Source organism: Palaemon carinicauda, chromosome 18, assembly GCF_036898095.1.
Source record: "Palaemon carinicauda isolate YSFRI2023 chromosome 18, ASM3689809v2, whole genome shotgun sequence".
Lineage (NCBI taxonomy): Eukaryota > Metazoa > Arthropoda > Malacostraca > Decapoda > Palaemonidae > Palaemon > Palaemon carinicauda.
This window is the reverse complement of record NC_090742.1, coordinates 39,662,551-39,674,730: the sequence shown is the minus strand read 5'-3', so window position 1 is coordinate 39,674,730 and position 12,180 is coordinate 39,662,551. Positions and strand designations below refer to the sequence as shown.

Here is a 12,180-nt window from a genome sequence, read left to right as displayed (position 1 = left end):
TTTCCTCTTATGATACATCATAAACATTTAGTGTTTTATAAGTGTGTCAAACTACCAGGTCGTGAACCTCCCTTTTACAAACTTTTTAACTAAGAGGATCCCCTTACTGAGAGAGTGTGGACTTCACAGAACATAATGAGCTGTGGATATTTTTTTTATGCTCTGTCGTATAACGAAGAAAAGGAGAGAGAGAGGGAAGAAGTACTCGTGGGCCGGCTAATCCATTCACGCCCAAATCGGATTAGAAGAAAGTTCACCGGCACTTGTGTTTTTCCGCCAGTTTTATTTTTTTCCCCAACCTAGAATATGGGGTCATTTGGTCTAATATTTTCATTTAGGCCGTATGTACCCTAAGTCTGTTGGTCCTTTGATCTTATATTAAAAATTACAGCATTTCAAAGTGTTTAGAAATGCATTAATATGATGTTTAACATGTTTCTCAGAGCGTCATTTAAGTTTTATTTTTTCTTCTGTAAATTTCTCGTAAAATTCAAGACAAACAAGACTTGGGTGAATGAAGAGGCCAGTGGTCAGGCCAGTTTACAACATCGGTTAGGTAAGCCGATTGTGGCTTCTGGTGACGGATACGTCGACGTTATAGGACATGGTCATACTTACACATACAAACACACACACACACACACACATTCCAGATAGTCATTGTTTTGAAGTTACTAAATTTACATTATGAAAATTCATTTAGTTTACTCTGGTCATGGTTTCTGATCACCAGAATTAAAAGTACGTTTCCATCCCCATCTTGAGTTTTTCTTTTCATTCTTTTGGCGAGTCGTCTCCTATTTGGGTTTATTCGTGAATAGGGTTGGTCTGGCTTGATTAAGCTTCTTTCATTTAACCTTGCATTTTGATTTTTTTTTTATTGAATTATCTATGATATTCGTTTTTTTTTTTTCATCACATTTATTTCATGTATATTATTCCTGTATCCCATTCATTATGGAAGCCAATGAATCTTTCCTCCTCATGATGAATGATAAATGCAAGGAAAATGATAAGATTATATTTTACTTTAGAAAAAAAAGAGTAATTTTCTAATACGTTTTTGTGAAACTTGGTGTATATCCATCCTTGTAAGCTAGAACAATCTTATTTCCAGGTGGGGCTTAAGGTGATGGACATAAGCAATAGCTTATCCCTCGTTTGATGGACAAGTCCCTGTCTCCCTCTCCATTCATGTAATCCTCGTGTAAAACTCGACTGGGTCATCAGTCCACCATAAAACACCTTAGACAAAGTACTCGGCCAAGTCCCCACTCCTGGAGGCCCCAACTTGTTCAACAAGCTGTGGCTTTACGCCAGGGCTTGTGGCTTGTCTCTTACACCTTCTTTTATCCCCCCCCTCCCTTCGCTTTCTTACTCCTATCCCCCTCACCCCCACCTTTCAAGAAAATCGTTTGTTTTTAACTTGACTTCAATTAGTTATGGGTTACGTCAAATATTAGTATTTTATGTCTTATTTATGAAAACTAATAAATTGTTCTTGTTCAAAGTGACATTCTCTTGTCATTTTCCCCTCAAAGTTCTATCGAAGTTTATCTCTATCGTCATGCAAGCATGCAAGCAACGATCACAACCTAGTTTATCTCTCAGTAACGACGTCAGATGATTGACACAGCTCTTGAGGGTGGCCGATTGATAGAGGCGAAGACAAGCAGACAGCGCATCTCCGTCACCAACACCCTCGTGGCGTTGAACTGGTGCTTAGCTACTGCTTCTGTCGTTAGACACGAGAAAAAAAAAGATTGTTGTTGAGAGAGAAATAAGCGAAAGGGTACAAAACAGAAGGGAAGGCAGGGGTGTGTGTGTGGGAGGGAGGGCGGTTACTCCATGATATAGCACTAACCAGATATATATCTGGACGTGTTATGAAACTTGATCAGATTCTCGTCGGACACAAAGAAAGCCTTTATGAGGCAAAATGTGTCTTAGGTTGGAGCGTTACTTCGGCTGGGGGAAACCATTGGTGCCACGTTGCACCGATTGGCTCTCGACCGTTTGTTTTTATTTCTATGGTTTTCCAGTCTACGTGGATTTGTAATTTGATCGATGATTTGGTTTATTGTGGTAATAACATGTTAAATATATCCATAAATACTTTTTAAATACTTCAAGACCTTCAAAAATCCTTGTTGGAATGTTTAATGTCGCATCGACTAACTTTGCAAAAGCAAATACTTTGGAGCTGGTTTTTATATTTTGAATCAGCATTTTTAGAAACATATGTTTGACTGTAAACTCGTCTTTGCTGAAATGGGTTACTTGTCGAAAATACAATGAACACTTCCGGAATTTTTGGCATATTTCAAATCTGACTCATTTTCGCTGGTACGTGAAGTGTTTGTATCTGGTAGCGAGTCTAGAGAAAGCATGTGTTCATGTATCTGGTCTCTGCAATATCTCGTTGCATCTCTGTTGCAGGCGCGTGTTGCGCGCGGTGGACGTAAAATAAACAAGCGTTGATGCTGCCGTGGATATATGTTATGTGTGTGTGCATTGTTTGGAGAAAGGGGCGGCCAGTCCTACGGAGCTTGGGAAGCGCATTCTGGGGGAAATTCGGCAGCTCTCTTGCTCTACTGTTCGTTATCTAAAAGTCTCTCTCTCTCTCTCTCTCTCTCTCTCTCTCTCTCTCTCTCTCTCTCTCTCTCTCTTACCCGTACATCCTTCCACCAGCTTACTGGGGAAATTTACAAAAGAGGTGTTGACAATTTGGGCAGAATTCTCTCTCTCTCTCTATATATATATATATATATATATATATATATATATATATATATAAAACAGTAAAAAGATGTTCCTTTTTGTGGACACAGTTCCTGTGTGCTAAACAATGGTTTTCATAAGATATTGTATTAAGCAACTTGTGAACGATTTATAAACTAAAATATGAAGATTCCATCTAGGATGAGTTAGGGCTCGTTAGGAAAAATGTTGAAGTACTTGGTTTACACCCAATCCTGTTTGATAATAGGACTTAATACTGTATCGGCTCCGACGGATTGTAGTTATAGATGTTGACTACTGAGTACGTGAGTACGTAATATTTATCATTTTGTAATCGAAAAGTGAATACATTCTTTGTATTGATGAAGATACTAACGCTGAACATTAACTTTTTTTTTCCAACAAACTTTCCCTTGTGTCGTATCAAAGGCGTAACTCCTTCGGCCACAAGGGGGCGGTCAAACGCGTTCGTTAGCGCTGCCTTCCAGACCTGAGGGCGCACGTGTTCTTCAGCTCTGCTAGTCCAGGTTGTGTAATGGGAGCTATTAATTCCTCTTATCATTCCTGTGACTTCCAATGTGGCATTTAGACCAGAATGATTCCGATCACCATCTGGTATCTGGTCCTCGATACTCCCTGCCCCTCTCCCTCCTCTCCAGTCCACGCTGGAGTATTCTTACCAAAGTCATCGTCAGTTCTTCCGATTTTTATTTATCATTTCCCATTTCACCTTTCTTCCGCGTCTCGGTAGTTCCTCCAACCTGGTGCAGCTTGCGGTAGGAGGAGGAGGAGGAGTAGGAGCAGTAGTAGGAGGATTTGGTGTCAGGTGGGTAGCGGGCAGGTATACAGTGTCTTGGCGGCATAAGGGCCACCCAGGGTAATTAAGCAACGTCAGGTACCTTAAACAATAGCCAACCTCCGTAATTATACAAACGGCTCGTACAGTCGACCACCCTACTGGGTTGGGATGTTGTCATGGAGACTGACCGATGACAATTCTCACTCTCTCTCTCTCTCTCTCTCTCTCTCTCTCTCTCTCTCTCTCTCTCTCTCTCTCTATCGAAAACCAGGGAAAACTCCTTCTTAGGACTGGCATCTGCTTCTCGTCTTTCCTGATTCCTGAAGTAATTCCACATCATGTCATTAAAGTTGAGTTATGGCTGCCTGTCCCTCCCTGTCATAGTCCGCAACTTGTGACAGTTGGCAAGTATTGCGGGCAGCTGTATCATTTGATATTATAATCCGAATAAACTCCAGTTCATTTATTTCTGATCAGTAGGTAACATTTAGAGGCAGTGTATTTATCAGCTCCTGTCCGGTCAAAGCGCACTTACTTTTATTCATGACTATAAACTAGAATCTCTCTCTCTCTCTCTCTCTCTCTCTCTCTCTCTCTCTCTCTCTCTCTCTTTAGTATTTTGCATCATGCTCTTATAAAGATAACGAACTTTCTTAGCCCAGGCATCGCATGGTCCATCCCCCCACCAACCTCCAACGAGGTCTGTATGAACAGGAGCTTTCTTGAATCTCCTGTCGGTGCCCTTTGTGAGTTGTTGAAGGCGCGTGCGGCCCTTCTGATTAGAAGAGTAACCTCTCCTCATCCTCATCCTCCTCCATCTTGCACCTCCCCCAGTAGGTCCTTTCCTTCCCCTCATTTCATAAGGTCATTACAGCTTGTCTTCTTGGGAGGCGAAGGCTGTTCAGCTTTTTTATGAGCTCCCTTCGGGATCTAGGCGAAGATGAGGTCTCACCGGTTATGCAGAGTTGTTGTGAACATAAGCGAGAATGAAACATTTTGGTAATTAATTTGCGCCTTTAAGGTCAAGAGATGATTGTTTGACATCGTCATATTTTATAAAGAAAATGCTTTAGTTTGAGCTAGAGACTAATTTCCAAAGGATGTTTATCGGCTTTGACCACCTGAAGCTTTGGTCATATCTATATAGGCCCCATTCTCTGTTACGGCTCTTCTTTTCTTCCTAAATTCGTATAATTCTAGCGTTTTAACCTCACAAACCTTTATGCAATGACCTATGGGATCGAAGATTTATCTCGATTTGACCACTGATGGTGATTTTTTAATGGAATGGAAGTAGGTGACTGATCGATTTGTGACAATGTGTAAACAATCCAGGATCATTTAATCCAGATAAAACATGTTCTTCCATTAGGCTGTAGTAATTTAGTGATAACTAAATCTTGACAGAATTGTGGCAATTATCATGGGATATTTGATTCAGCTCATTCATTCATTTCCGTTTCCTATGGTTTTTTTTTTTTTTAGAGGAAATGTTAACTTTTATGTTTCCCATTCGCTTCTTTGATTGTGTGTCTTAATTTTTTTTTTAAATGTAGAAATACGTTTGTATGTTTTATCTATATTTGTAAGAATAACAGAATATATTGTAAATCAACTCTATTTTTCATAGAAAAGAGGCAGATTATTTGATACGCCTTACGCAGGAATATCCAAGTTTAAACCTCGAAATAAAAACGTATAATTCTGTGAGAGAGAGAGGAGAGAGAGAGAGAGAGAGAGAGAGAGAGAGAGACCCTGTGGAGCAGCACGCTCTCCCAATGGAGATTTGCACCAATCGAAGTCACGCTTGCAAGGAAGCGGAGAATGGGCAGCCAGTAAAGAGCTGGTGGTTCCAGCTGGCTGCCGAGAGATGTAGGGAGAGGGAGAGAGAGAGAGAGAGAGAGAGAGAATGAAGACCCGCGCCCGGCAAAGGGGTTCGGCCTGGAAGGGCTGGAAAAACAAAATGGCGGGTCGCTTGTACTTCGGGGGGTCGGAAGGCCAGCGCACGTGGGCTAACTCTCTCTCTCTCTCTCTCTCTCTCTCTCTCTCTCTCTCTCTCTCTCGAAAACTTCGTTCCAGGATTACCTCTCTTGTGTCGATTTTCATGCTAATCAATTAATTTTCATGTGTGCTGACATTCGCATTGAAATACCATATTCCATGATTCACAGATCTCTCTCTCTCTCTCTCTCTCTCTCTCTCTCTCTCCCTCGGGTTTGGGATGAAGAAGAGTAAGGATTGGGGTTACCTGAGGAACACCTGGGGTCTGCAGGTAAATACAGCAATTAGAGGGAATAAAGGCGGTGCTAATTACCGCTCTCCTCCACACCTACTGAAGGATGAATTACAGAAGCCGATGTGATTCCTTATCTGGGGCTGAAGGTCTCTCTCTCTCTCTCTCTCTCTCTCTCTCTCTCTCTCTCTCTCAATACGATTTTATGGATTCTTTTATGTTCTTACCTTCTGATTTGGGTTTATTATCTTTCGTATGATTTGCGATATTCCTCTTCAAAGTTGACAAAGGTTTTAGAAGAATCGGAAGAATTTGATTTAAGCTAAAATATTTAGTATATGAAAGACATGAACATTTAGAATAAGATATGAGTAGAATAGGTTAGGTTAAAGTAAAAAGAATAAGTTAGGTTAAAGTACAAAGAATAGGTTAGGTTAAAGTACACAACATAATATATCTTTGCAAGAGTAAGTTATGTTTAATTAGTATCAGTTGGATATGATTATAATAAATTCAATTAAATTTCAGACTTGTAATTCCTGCGTTATTAAATGCATACGGTATCATTTGAAGATAAATATTAACCGACAAAGGTATTATTTTATAAGTAAAAGAAAACGACGAATGTAACTTTTTTTTTTTTTAATTCGTTAAACGATCCCATGGCATGTTAACGAGACATTATATCTTCCAACATATGCCGTAAAATCTCTCTCTCTCTCTCTCTCTCTCTCTCTCTCTCTCTGTGGGCCTGCCAGCTGTCTACCATGAAGTATGTTGTTCTGCTGGTGTCTGGCAGACTGCAGCGATTCTGTCTTAGCAGCAGCAGTAGTAGTAGCAGCGGGCAGCCGTCGTCTTAGTGTGTGTGTGCGTGTGTGTCTGTTTTGTCTGAGAAGCATCTGTCTTATCTCCAGCAGTCTTATTGGGTCTTTGCAGCTGTAATTACCGCTGGGCTGATTTTGTTTTCTTAGATTTAAGGTCTGTCATCTGGAAAGGGTTCGTTAACGGCACCAAGACATTATGATCTATGAAGGATTAGAAAATGTGGATGGGAATATGGATAACGTTTTTCCATTTCTTCTTCTTCTTCTTCTTCTTCTTCTATTCAAACGCAATTTTCATTTCTTCCCTTTGTCTTCAGTTATCTTGTTTGAAGAACTCCATTCTCTTGCAGTTTCTTTAATTGCAACTAATTACAATATCAGCGGAGAGGAAAGTCCTGTCACCTATAAATTGCGAACATTAACGCCGATGACATGCGTATTAGCGCGTACCAAATTTGCGTATCCTGTGGGGTCAGCAACGCCATGTGTTCAATAGAATTTTGGTATGTGATACATACGCCCTCGCTTTCTGCGTTCCAAGTTCTGATCCATCTTGATATTGGAGCGATTTGGGGTCAAAACTCAGCATTAACTCGAAGAATTCAAGTTATTATAGTTCCTTTACATTAGTCGTCGAAACACGCTCGGAATGACTAGGTGAAAGTGTGTATGAATGTAAATGTACTTATTGATGTGTTTACGCACGTGTATACCTGGTTGGCACCTGCTCGTTTTAAGGACACGTGCACGCCAGCTGCTTTGCACATCTATGTTACAGCTGTCGCGTCTTGCGCGCCTAGAAACCCAAGGACGACACCTTGTGCCTTTGGTCGAGCGATTGATGGAAGAGAGTTCTTCGGTTGGAGGATTTAGACCGGATTAAAATATTGAACTACTTGATCTTAAATTACTTTTGAAAATCCTCTTCTGGATGGAGGGCGCAAAACATGCATGAGTATATACTTAAATGTTATACATTGCACTGTACAGCTTATGCATGAGATGAAGGACTTTGGTTTGGTTTTGAAGTTTTGCTTAAGATAGGTATATAGATGAGAGAGAGAGAGAGAGAGAGGAGAGAGAGAGAGAGAGAGAGCATTAGAAGTCGTGGGGTGTCCCTTTAGGAGGAACAAACTGCTACATCTTACTGGATTGGGAGGTGAGGGTAGGTGCCGTAGTGCCCAGCTGACAGCATTTGCCCAAACAATTGAATGTATTAACGAACTCCCGCCTTGCCCCGCTGCTACCAGATGCCGCCCATGTGGGTGGGAGTGGGTAGATCGGGGTAAGAAGGGGTTTTCGGGGGTGAGGGTGAGGGGATGTTTAAACTAAAGGACCAGGTAACTGGTTTGAAGAAAGCTTTGCTGTTGCTGCTGCTGCTCTCCCTGTGGTCCTTTGATGTTGCAAATTGAAAATGGCAACGTTGTTCCTGATGGTAATTTAGTTTGTATAGAGAGAGAGACGCAATTTTCGATTTCATTTAGTGTTATCGGATGCATTTGAAGAAAATATCCACACACACACACACACGCACACACACACACACACATATATATATATATATGAGTATTTTGTCCTGCAGTGGACTAGCAAGAGCTGATGATGATATATATAATATATATATATACAGTGTACATAAATTTATGTATATATGTGTGTGTGTATGTATTTATGTATGTATGCATGTGTGTGTTTAAGCACTTACTCTGATGTTAGTGTTTTGTAATCTCAAAATATTTGTTTTTATTTCAAGAATACCTATGCCTAAGAAAATGATATTCTGAACATTGAAAGGTTACCGTTCTTATTAACAGAATGTACGCTTATTAGGTCAATCGAGCGCTAATGACAGTGAATTAAAATTTGAATGCTACATTGTTGTTCAAGGCAAAGGTTGGACCGTTCTTTCACTTGCCCAGCGTCGAATCGGGAGACAAAAGTAAAGTAGATACGCACAGTGTGTGGTCTAGGAGCTAGCAATTGACTTTCTTTGCTTTGTGGAGGTTTTTTTTCTTTTCTTTCTTTCTTTTTTTTTCCTTAATGATCGGTGGCGTTGATGGATAGCAGAACGACAAGTGACGTCCACAAGTGTCACATGTAATCACTGCAATTCGTAATATATTCTCTCTCTCTCTCTCTCTCTCTCTCTCTCTCTCTCTCTCTCTCAATAGTTACTAACGAGTTGAAATTACCAAAGCAAATGAAATATGGTCGTGGCTGTATACATATGTGATTGTGTATGGGAGCGTTTGTGTTGGTCAGACCCTGCGCCTCTTCCTTATGCGTATAAGAACATGTACCATTCGGAGAAAACGTGGTGCGCTGGGGACTACTCTACGCTACAGCCAACATACGATCCTTGGGCCGTTGTTAATGTCTTCTCACGACTAACTTGTGTCAATTGGTTTTCATTTATGTCCGCTCACACCATTAAGAGAGAGAGAGAGAGAGAGAGAGAGAGAGAGAGAGAGAGAGAGAGGCGAGTTTTGGGCTAGTCTGAAATACAGCCTACCTCAGATCTCCTGTAGCCGTATATCTCTTAAAGTAATGAATAGGAGCTTTGCTCATGATTGGATACATTATAAGATACCTTATAAGGTAATTTTTATTATTACCTTTATGACTCTAGGTTTTAAATATACTAACTTCATCATTTTTAGACATGAAAAAGCTAGGAATATTGTTCCACTTAGTAGAACATTGATATTTTCTCTGTATAATAAATCAGGAGGCTCGGTCATGTAATTAGCACAAAAAAAATTGTATTTTACAACATTGTTACTACTACAACAACTAAATCTATTCCTCGCGCATTTTTGGGCGTCCATTCTATGCACTTGGGCATCAAAGTCGTTACTGAAATTCGTTACAATTTTCCTTTCTTTCACCAATAAAATGTCTTGCTTGGAATCTAAATTTTCCACCTTTTTTAAACATGAATTGTTTCCGTTAAGTCTTCACTTCCTTCCAGCGAAAGCTTTCTTCATATGTATTTTTCCATTCTCCTTTTCATTATCAATTCTAAAATTAATTCTACAAAAACACTTGTTCAACCTCTCACGCGAAGTTCCCATTCGTAAGTCTTCAGAAAAACGAAAAACAAAAACTAAAAAAATTCGGCGTTGCACTTGTGTCCATCGTCGTTGTTATTGTTGTCGTTATTGTTATTGTTCTTGTTAGGTTTCCCTTTCGCTGTTACTCCTTGTTCTTGACCACATTCTGTGAGAGCGGCACAAGTGAATGTCATGGGAAAAATCAACCTTTCAGTATAAACGGTGACTGGGAGCCGGGAATGAACAATTCGAGGGAGCAATTGGCTATTGTGATCTCTCTCTCTCTCTCCTCTCTCTCTCTCTCTCTCTCTCTCTCCTGTAGGTTCGTTACTGTGTTATTCTTCTTGTGACTACTCTTTCCCTCGAACCCCTCTTTTCTCTCCCTTCTATAATGGTCCTCACGGAGCAATTGTAACGATTTAATTGTCATAATGAGACTGAAGTGGAGATTGTCATAATGAAAAGGGGCCTTCAAACTCTCTCTCTCTCTCTCTCTCTTCTCTCTCTCTCTCTCTCTCACGCTGTATTAAAATGAAAATACTCATTTGGATACTAGTATTTTTCTAATTCTCTTCAAATTGCTCTGGTTTTCTCGTAATGGCTAAAAATAATCAAAGTTATTATTTTTATTTTAGACTGGGTATCTGGACTACATTAGCTTCTCACATTATTTTTCTTTTCTTTTTGGATGTTTAAAGATGTCTGTCTTCCTATTTATGTCGCATTTCCTTAGTGTGTAGATGTGAGATTCCAGTAACGATGAAATATCCATCCCGTCAAGTTCGTAATCATTTAGATATGTCTTTGTCATTCTTGACGACTCTCCCGTATCTGGAACAACTGCCATTATAGTAAATCTTTATTTTGCGTTGAAATAGTTACCACAGTAATCTCTCTCTCTCTCACTCTCTCTCTCTCTCTCTCTCTCTCTCTCTCTCTCTCTCTCTCGTGTTCGTGCTTTCCCACCCTCATTTCCCATTCATCTCTCCCATATCCCTTCCCTTCTCCTCCCCCATTATTCCCCATTCTTCCCTACCCTCAACCAGTTTAGACACAATGGGGACACAGCTACAGTAACCCTCGAAACACACTGGAATAAGAATAATTCGTTTCTCTTTATGCCAAACTGGATATTCTCAACAGCCTTTTCATCACCGATTCAGTAATTATGTGCGCTCAAGAAAACTCCTTTAGTTCGTATATGTACATATTTCTCTATTTGATTCCCGTTTTTCGTATTTTTCTTAACTTTTCATTCTGTTCTCGAGGAAAAGACGAGTATGGTTGCTTAATGGCTCTTTGGCATTTCCCCTCATTAGAATAAGAGGGGCATGCACCCACCCCCGACCCCCATGCCCGTCGCCCGTATGCATATGTATGCCCCCAAAGTGCCCCGCTTGGAAGATGGCACTGAGATAAACATTGTATTTTGATGTGCGAGGGACTTCTCATCGATATGGGCTGCTGTGATATTCATGATCTCATCGCCACTTTAGATTGGATGCATTTGACACCCTAAGTCAAGGGTGGAGTGAAAGAGTTATAAGAATTTGTCTTCGAATTTAATTCGTAAAGGGGAATTTATTTTAAGGAAATTTAAGAGAAACGCTTTCTTGAAATTAGGATGGACCGATTGAGTGAGCTCAATGTTTTTCTGGCGTTTGCCTAAAGTAAATGGAGATCAGGAAAAAAAAGTAAATTAAACATTTCTTTATTTCGAGAAACAATATTCTAAAAAAAGAAATGAAGTAAATGTTCTCACAAAGAACATCCAGTCAAGTGAACAGTTTAATGGAGAGAACCTAGGAAGAAGTAATGAGGAGGAGAAGGAAAACATTTTGACGAAATAGGTCCGCACATACAACTCACTTGACAGTTGTAACAACAAACAAAAACAGATGGTTGTTTGGCAGTGTCCATCTCTCTCCTGAAATGAAATGTCCATGTGCCTAAATAAAGCTGCATTCTTAATCATTGTCAGAGATCATTTGGGAGATGAGTTTGACCTACAGTTGGAGGGTGACTCAAACGAAGTCCAAGCTAAGAGTGACCACAGCTGCATTGGGAGAATTTAGACCCATGCGGGAAGTACCTGACTCTTAACACCATTTGTTTTGTTTGGTTCAGTTCGGTAGCTCTCTACTTCTTCTTCTTCTTCTTCTTCTTCTTCTTCTTCTTCTTCTTCTATTCCTCGTCATCTTCTCTTTCTGTTTTCACGGCTTCCCACCTCTCTGTCTTTTACCTTCTTGGGTTTCTATGTGCTACAGTTTTTTTCTCGGGTTAGGATTTAGCCGTTGACCATTTAGCTTCTGTCCATCCCATTTAGAATTTTCAGTCTTTCAATATTAGCCTTTTTAAGAGGCCATTCTTTAAAAAGGACGTGACCATCTGGATCAGAGACATCCTTTCGGTTCCTTACGATCGAATTTCTTTGTTCAGAGTGGTTGTTCGCCATTGTAAACGACAACATTTGACTTTTTTTGCTTTATTCGACTAATATTTGGGTATATCTCAATTGACTTTAATACA

At 40.1% G+C, this 12,180-nt stretch overlaps 1 protein-coding gene across 1 annotated transcript in view; it reads left to right on the top strand.

The window, feature by feature from the left end:
- The window catches only part of LOC137657258 (transforming protein p68/c-ets-1-like), a 263,524-nt gene that overhangs the window by 218,425 nt on the left and 32,919 nt on the right, over positions 1–12,180 (top strand). The gene's annotated exons all lie outside the window — the stretch shown is intronic.